A 9,558-nucleotide genomic window follows, 5' to 3' on the forward strand; every position below is an offset into this window, starting at 1 on the left:
TGGCCTTTTCACTTTCTAAAAATAATTAAACCTTTTCGGAAGACCTTCAGCTTTTGTGGCATTGTTGCTATATAATGCAATGATGTTCATGTGACAAGCTACATGATTTACAAAAGTCTTTTGGTGGTTAAGCAATTAATAAACTAGAGCAAATATTAAATAAAAACTGAAGAAAAGGAAAAAGAAATAAAAGACATCCCCCCCCCCCGACTGGGCCTTAGCCCAGTTGGCCGAAGGAGCCAGTCGGCCCAGCCGACCCACTCCTGCACCCCCTGGCCTACTAGGCCTCCTCCCCTCCCCGTGACCTAGCGCCACCCCCCACTACTCCCACTCGCCCCCTCCTCTGCCTTCCCCCGATCCAGATCGGATCGGGGCATGGGGGCCCGACCTCGCCGCCTCATCCCTACGCCCGTCCACACCGGCGCCTCCTTGTCTCCTTCCCACGCCGAACCTCCTCGACCTCCTCCCCGACGGCCTCCCCAAAGCACGCGGCGCCCGCCCGTCGCCGTCCACCGCCGCCTGGAGCTCCGCGAGCCTCACCGGAGCCACCTAGCGCCCGACCCCCTTGCCGCGATGGAGCTCCACCTCGCCGGCGTGCCAGTCGCCTGAGGTCTCCGCCGACGGCGCCATCGCGCCGTGTGCCTCGGCCTCCTCCTCGCCCCGTGCTGAGGCCGCCGTTCCCGCGCCGCGCCCTCGACCCCGTTGCCCCGCCGCACTCGTCGCCGGCAACTCGGACGCCGCCCCTTCCTCGTCCTCCTCCTCGAGCATGCCTCACTCAACTACAGGGCTATGTGAGCCCCCTTCCTTTCCCCTCTCTCCCCCTGGCAGGCCCGCCGTCGTGCTTGTTGCCGCTGCTGTAGTCCTCCTCTGGCTCAGGCAAGCACACCACGGTGCTTCTGGCATCGCGTGGGAGCTGCCTAGCCCTTCAGAGCTTTGCGTGCGTGCTCCTCGCACCGCCCCCCTCAAGTTCTTGCTTCGGCCGCCGCCTCGCACCGTCCTGCTGCCTTCGCTCCGCACCTGCCGCCTCGCATGAGGCCGCAGCGCGCCTGCTACTGCCTCTGGCGACCCCCTCCTGCGCCGGTTTCCTTCGCCGGAAACGGCCGGCCGGCGAGCCCTGCCCTGGCCGCCGGCGCGCGCTAGCGCCCGTGCCCCTCGATGCGGCCCGGTTCGCCCCTCGTTCGGGCACCCGCCCCGTTAACCGCCAGCACCAGCGCCTGCTAAGACCCCCCCCCCTTGACAATGACAGATGGGGCCCACGCCCTTAGAACGTTAAAAAAAAGAAGGAAGAATTAAGGAATTCATAATAATAATAATAAAAATAAAAATGAATTTAATTAATTAATTAATTAACTAAATTAATTAAGTTAATTACTCCTACTTAATTAGTCTAAATTAACCTGTTAGTCTAACTGAGCAGTAATAAGTTTAACTAAACCCTAGTTACCTAAACAGAGAATGACAGGTGGGTCCCACTGGACCCACATATCAGGTTGACCAAGTCAACTCTGTTGACTGCTGACGTCAGCATGACATCATGCTGACGTCATAAATCCATTTTTTGAATTAATTAAATAATTAATTAAATTTCAGAAATTAATAAAATCTTTAGAAAATCGTATCTTTTAATCCGTAACTCGGATTAAAATATTTTCAACATGAAAGTTGCTCAGAACGACGAGACGAATCCGGATACGCAGAGCGTTCGTCCACCACGCACCCCTAACATATCAAACTCGCAACTTTCCCCCTCCGGCTCCTCTGCCCGAAAACACGAAACACCAGGGATATTTTCCCGGATGTTTCCCCCTTCACCGGTATCGCCCATCCCTACGTTAGGTCACCCCTAGCACAACGTATTGCCGCGTCTTGCTTTGTGTTACATTTGATTGCTCCGTTATTTATTGTGTTTCCCCTCCGTTACTCCTTTCCGGTAGACTCCGAGACCGATGCTGATGCCCCTGTGGTCGACTACGTCACCGACGACCCCTCTCTCTTGCCAGAGCAACCAGGCAAGCCCCCCCTTTGATCACCAGATATCGCCTACTCTTTTCTCTATACTGCTTGCATTAGAGTAGTGTAGCACGTTACTGCTTTCCGTTATTCCTATCTTGATGCATAGCCTGTCCTTGCTACTACTGTTGTTACCATTACCTGCTATCCTACTGCTTAGTATAGGATGCTACTGTTCCATCAGTGGCCCTACACTCTTGTCCGTCTGCCATGCTATACTACTGGGCCGTGATCACTTCGGGAGGTGATCACGGGCATATACGATATACTTTACACAGTTACATTACCTGTGATACTGTTCGGAGATGGGGACTAAAGGGGCAGGTGGCTCCATCCCGGTAGAGGTGGGCCTGGGTTCCCGACGGCCCCCGACTGTTACTTTGTGGCGGAGCGGCAGGGCAGGTTGAGACCACCTAGGAGACAGGTGGGCCTGGCCCTGTTCGGCATTCGCGGATACTTAACACGCTTAACGAGATCTTGGTATTTGATCTGAGTTGGCTACGAGCCTATACGCACTAACCATCTACGCGGGAGTAGTTATGGGTATCCCGACGTCGTGGTATCAGCCGAAGCACTTCGTGACGCCAGCGACTGAGTGGCGCGCGTCGGATTGGAACGTAAGCCTGCTCTTGTATTAAGGGGGTTAGTTCCGCTTTCGGTCGCGTACGCAACGTGCAGGTGTGCTATGGGCGATGGGCCCAGACCCCTGTGCGCTTAGGTTTAGACCGGCGTGTTGGCCTCTCTGTTGTGCCTAGGTGGGGCTGCGACGTGTTGATCTCCCGAGGCCAGGCATGACCCAGGAAAGTGTGTCCGGCCAAATGGGATCAAGCGTGCTGGGTAAGTTGGTGCACCTCTGCAGGGAAGTTAATCTATTCGAATAGCCGTGATCTTCGGTAACAGGACGACTTGGAGTTGTACCTTGACCTTATGACAACTAGAACCGAATACTTAATAAAACACACCCTTCCAAGTTCCACAGACAACCCGGTGATCGCTTTTCTACAGGGCGATGAGGAGAGGATCGCCGGGTAGGTTTATGCTATGCGATGCTACTTGGAGATGCTACTTGGAGATGATACTTGGAGATGCTACTTGGAGATGCTACTTGAAGATGCTACTTGAAGATGCTACTTGGAGGACTTCAATCTACTCTCTTCTACATGCTGCAAGACGGAGGCTGCCAGAAGCGTAGTCTTCGACAGGATTAGCTATCCCCTTCTTATTCTGGCATTCTGCAGTTCAGTCCACTGATATGGCCCATTACACATATACCCATGCATATGTAGTGTAGATCCTTGCTTGCCAGTACTTTGGATGAGTACTCACGGTTGCTTTCTCCCCCCTTTTTTTCCCTTTCCTTCTTTCTGGTTGTCGCAACCAGATGCTGGAGCCCAGGAGCCAGACGCCACCGTCGACGACGACCCCTACTACACTGGAGGTGCCTACTACTACGTGCAGCCCGCTGACGACGACCTGGAGTAGTTTAGGAGGATCCCAGGCAGGAGGCCTGCGCCTCTTTCGATCTGTATCCCAGTTTGTGCTAGCCTTCTTAAGGCAAACTTGTTTAACTTATGTCTGTACTCAGATATTGTTGCTTCCGCTGACTCGTCTATGATCGAGCACTTGTATTCGAGCCCTCGAGGCCCCTGGCTTGTATTATGATGCTTGTATGACTTATTTATGTTTTTAGAGTTGTGTGGTGATATCTTCCCGTGAGTCCCTGATCTTGATCGTACACGTTTGCGTGCATGATTAGTGTACGATTGAATCGGGGGCGTCACAAGTTGGTATCGGAGCCAGCTGCCTGTAGGAATCCCCCCTTCCCAACTCATTGGCCGAAGTCGAGTCTAAACATTACAAAACTTTTACTAACATGGTTGTGTGCCTTACGGGCCGACGTCGCCATTGGGTGGTACTAGGATCTTTTACTCCTCGACCTTTACTCTGGGTGTTGGAAATATGCCCTAGAGGCAATAATAAAAGTATTATTATATTTCATTGTTCATGATAATTGTCTTTTATTCATGCTATAACTGTATTATCCGGAAATCGTAATACACGTGTGAATACATAGACCTCAATATGTCCCTAGTGAGCCTCTAGTTGACTAGCTCGTTGTGATCAACAGATAGTCATGATTTCCTGGCTATGGACATTGGATGTCGTTGATAACGGGATCACATCATTAGGAGAATGATGTGATGGACAAGACCCAATCCTAAGCATAGCACAAAGGTCGTTTAGTTCATTTGCTAGAGCTTTGCCAATGTCAAGTATCTCTTCCTTAGACCATGAGATCGTGTAACTCCCGGATACCGTAGGAGTGCCTTGGGTGTATCAAACGTCACAACGTAACTGGGTGACTATAAAGGTGCATTACAGGTATCTCCGAAAGTAGCTGTTGGGTTGACACGGATTGAGACTGGGATTTGTCACTCCGTATGACGGAGAGGTATCTCTGGGCCCACTCGGTAATGCATCATCATAATGAGCTCAAGGTGACCAAAGTGTTGGCCACGAGATCATGCATTACGGTACGAGTAAAGTGACTTGCCGGTAACGAGACTGAACAAGGTATTGGGATACCGACGATCGAGTCTCGGGCAAGTAACGTACCGATTGACAAAGGGAATTGTATACAGGGTTTGATCGAATCCTCGACATCGTGGTTCATCCGATGACAACATCGAGAAGCATGTGGGAGCCAACATGGGTATCCAGATCCCGCTGTTGGTTATTGACCGGAGAACGTCTCGGTCATGTCTACATGTCTCCCGAACCCGTAGGGTCTACACACTTAAGGTTCGATGACGCTAGGGTTATAAAGGAAGTTTGTATGTGGTTACCGAATGTTGTTCGGAGTCCCGGATGAGATCCCGGACGTCACGAGGAGTTCCGGAATGGTCCGGAGGTAAAGATTTATATATGGGAAGTCCTATTTTGGCCACCGGAAAATGTTCGGGATTTTTCGGTATTGTACCGGGAAGGTTCTAGAAGGTTCTGGAGTGGGGCCCACCTGCATGGGGGGACCCACATGAACGTGAGTAGTGGGGGAAAGGCCCCACACCCCTGGTCAAGGCGCACCAAGATCCCCCCCTTAGAAGGAATAAGATCATATCCCGAAGGGATAAGATCAAGATCCCTAAAAAGGGGGGATAACAATCGGTGGGGAAGGAAATGATGGGATTTCTTTCCTCCCACCTTGGCCAACGCCCCAATGGACTTGGAGGGCAAGAAACCAGCCCCTCCACCCCTATATATAGTGGGGAGGCGCATGGGAGCTTAACACAAGCCAAGGCGCAGCCCCTCCCCTCCCCAACACCTCTCCTCCTCCGTATATGCTTGGCGAAGCCCTGTCGGAGTAGTGCTGCACCAACTACACCACGCCGTCGTGCTGCCGTTGGAGCAATCTTCCTCAACCTCTCCTTCCCCCTTGCTGGATCAAGAAGGAGGAGACGTCTCCCGTCCCGTACGTGTGTTGAACGCGGAGGTGCTGTCCGTTCAGCACTTGGACATCGGTGATCCGAATCACGTTCGAGTACGACTCCATCATCACCGTTCACTTGAACGCTTCCGCTTAGCGATCTACAAGGGTATGTAGATGTACTCTCTTTCTACTCGTTGCTGGTCTCTCCATAGATAGATCTTGGTGACACGTAGGAAAATTTTGAATTTCTGCTACGTTCCCCAACAGTGGCATCATGAGCTAGGTCTATGCGTAGTTCTCTTTGCACGAGTAGAACACAATTTTGTTGTGGGCGTGGATTTTGTCATCTTACTTGCCTTTACTAGTCTTTTCTTGCTTCGGCAGTATTGTGGGATGAAGCGGCCCGGACCAACCTTACACGTACGCTTACGTGAGACCGGTTCCACCGACTGACATGCACTAGTTGCATAAGGTGGCTGGCGGGTGTCTGTCTCTCCCACTTTAGTTGGAGCGGATTCGATGAAAAGGGCCCTTATGAAGGATAAATAGAAGTTGACAAAATCACGTTGTGGTTATTCGTAGGTAAGAAAACGTTCTTGCTAGAACCCAATTGCAGCCACGTAAAAGATGCAACAACAATTAGAGGACGTCTAACTTGTTTTTGCAGCGATTGATCATGTGATGTGATATGGCCAGAAGTTGTGATGAATGATGAATTGTGATGTATGAGATCATGTTCTTTGTAATAGGATTCACGACTTGCATGTCGATGAGTATGACAACCAGCAGGAGCCATAGGAGTTGTCTTTATTTTTTGTATGACCTGCGTGTCATTGAAGAACGCCATGTAACTCACTTTACTTTATTGCTAAACGTGTTAACCATAGAAGTAGAAGTAGTCGTTGGCGTGACAACTTCATGAAGACACGATGATGAAGATCATGATGATGGAGATCATGGTGTCAAGCCGGTGACAAGATGATCATGGAGCCCCGAAGATGAAGATCAATGGAGCTATATGATATTGGCCATATCATGTCACAACTATATAATTGCATGTGATGTTTATTATGTTTATGCATCTTGTTTACTTAGGACGACGGTAGTAAATAAGATGATCCCTTACAAAAATTTCAAGAAGTGTTCTCCCCTAACTGTGCACCGTTGCTACAGTTCGTCGCTTCTAAGCACCACGTGATGATCGGGTGTGATGGATTCTTACGTTCACATACAACGGGTGTAAGACAGTTTTACACAGCGAAAACACTTAGGGTTAACTTGACGAGCCTAGCATGTGCAGACATGGCCTCGGAACACGGAGAACGAAAGGTCAAACATGAGTCGTATGGAAGATACGATCAACATGAGAATGTTCACCGACGATGACTAGTCCGTCTCACGTGATGATCGGACACGGCCTAGTCGACTCGGATCGTGTAACACTTAGATGACTAAAGGGATGTCTAATCTGAGTGGGAGTTCATAATTTGATTAGAACTTAATTACCATGAACTTAGTCTAAAACCTTTGCAAATATGTCTTGTAGATCAAATGGCCAACGCTCATGTCAACATGAACTTCAACGCGTTCCTAGAGAAAACCAAGCTGAAAGATGATGGCAGCAACTATACGGACTGGGTCCGGAACCTGAGGATCATCCTCATAGCTGCCAGGAAACAATATGTCCTAGAAGGACCGCTAGGTGACACTCCCGTCCCAGAGAACCAAGACATTATGAATGCTTGGCAAACTCGCGCTGGTGATTACTCCCTCGTTCAGTGCGGCATGCTTTACAGCTTAGAACCAGGGCTCCAAAAGCGTTTTGAGCATCACGGAGCATATGAGATGTTCGAAGAGCTGAAACTAGTTTTCCAAGCTCATGCCCGGGTCGAGAGATATGATGTCTCCGACAAGTTCTACAGTTGTAAGATGGAGGAAAACAGTTCTGTCAGTGAGCACATCCTGAAGATGTCTGGGTTGCACAACCGTATGACCCAGCTGAACATTAACCTCCCAGATGAGGCGGTCATTGACAGAATCCTCCAGTCGCTCCCACCAAGCTACAAGAGCTTTGTGATGAACTACAACATGCAGGGGATGGAAAAGACCATTCCTGAAGTGTTCTCGATGCTGAAGTCAGCAGAGGCTGAAATCAAGAAAGAACATCAAGTGTTGATGGTCAATAAGACCACTAAGTTCAAGAAGGGCAAGGGTAAGAAGAACTTCAAGAAGGACGGCAAGGAGGTTGCCACGCCTGGTAAGCCAGTTACCGGGAAGAAGTCAAAGAATGGACCTAAGCCTGAGACTGAGTGCTTTTATTGCAAGGGGAAGGGTCACTGGAAGCGGAACTGCCCCAAATACTTAGCAGATAAGAAGGCCGGCAAAACCAAAGGTATATTTGATATACATGTAATTGATGTGTACCTTACCAGTACTCGTAGTAACTCCTGGGTATTTGATACCGGTGCCGTTGCTCATATTTGTAACTCACAGCAGGAGCTGCGGAATAAACGGAGACTGGCGAAGGACGAGGTGACGATGCGCATCGGGAATGGTTCCAGGGTCGATGTGATCGCCGTCGGCACGCTGCCTCTACATTTACCTACGGGGTTAGTTTTGAACCTTAATAATTGTTATTTAGTGCCAAGTTTGAGCATGAACATTGTATCTGGATCTCGTTTAATACGAGATGGCTACTCATTTAAGTCTGAGAATAATGGTTGTTCGATTTATATGAGAGATATGTTTTATGGTCATGCTCCGATGGTCAATGGTTTATTCTTAATGAATCTCGAGCGTAATATTACACATGTTCATAGTGTAGATGCCAAAAGATGTAAAGTTGATAATGATAGTCCCACATACTTGTGGCACTGCCGCCTTGGTCACATTGGTGTCAAGCGCATGAAGAAGCTCCATGCCGATGGACTTTTAGAGTCTCTTGATTATGAATCGTTTGACACGTGCGAACCATGCCTCATGGGCAAGATGACCAAGACTCCGTTCTCTGGAACAATGGAGCGAGCAACCAACTTATTGGAAATCATACATACCGATGTGTGCGGTCCAATGAGCGTTGAGGCTCGCGGAGGATATCGTTATGTTCTCACTCTCACTGATGACTTAAGTAGATATGGGTATGTCTACTTAATGAAACACAAGTCTGAGACCTTTGAAAAGTTCAAGGAATTTCAGAATGAGGTGGAGAATCAACATGACCGAAAGATAAAGTGCCTACGATCAGATCGTGGAGGAGAATATTTAAGTCACGAATTTGGCACACACTTAATGAAATGTGGAATCGTTTCACAACTCACGCCGCCTGGAACACCTCAACGAAACGGTGTGTCCGAACGTCGTAATCGCACTCTATTGGATATGGTGCGGTCTATGATGTCTCTTACTGATTTACCGCTATCATTTTGGGGATACGCTCTAGAGACAGCTACATTCACTTTAAATAGGGCACCGTCTAAATCCGTTGAGACGACACCGTATGAATTATGGTTTGGGAAGAAACCTAAGCTGTCGTTTCTAAAAGTTTGGGGATGCGATGCTTATGTCAAGAAACTTCAACCTGAAAAGCTCGAACCCAAGTCGGAAAAATGCGTCTTCATAGGATACCCTAAGGAAACTGTCGGGTATACCTTCTACTTAAGATCCGAGGGCAAAATCTTTGTTGCCAAGAACGGATGCTTTCTGGAAAAAGAGTTTCTCTCGAAAGAAGTAAGTGGGAGGAAAGTAGAACTCGATGAAGTACTACCTCTCGAACGGGAAAGTGGTGCAGCTCAGGAAAATGTTCCTGTGATGCCCACACCAACTGAAGAGGAAACCAATGATGATGATCAAGGTACTTCGGATCAAGTTGCTACTGAACTTCGTAGGTCCACAAGGACACGTTCCACACCAGAGTGGTACGGCAACCCCGTCCTGGAAATCATGTTGTTAGACAACGGTGAACCTTCAAACTATGAAGAAGCGATGGCGGGCCCAGATTCCAACAAATGGCTTGAAGCCATGAAATCCGAGATAGAATCCATGTATGAAAACAAAGTATGGACTTTGACAGACTTGCCCGATGATCGGCGAGCGATAGAAAACAAATGGATCTTTAAGAAGAA

This window comes from Triticum dicoccoides, chromosome 4B, assembly GCF_002162155.2.
Source record: "Triticum dicoccoides isolate Atlit2015 ecotype Zavitan chromosome 4B, WEW_v2.0, whole genome shotgun sequence".
Taxonomy (NCBI): Eukaryota; Viridiplantae; Streptophyta; class Magnoliopsida; order Poales; family Poaceae; genus Triticum; species Triticum dicoccoides.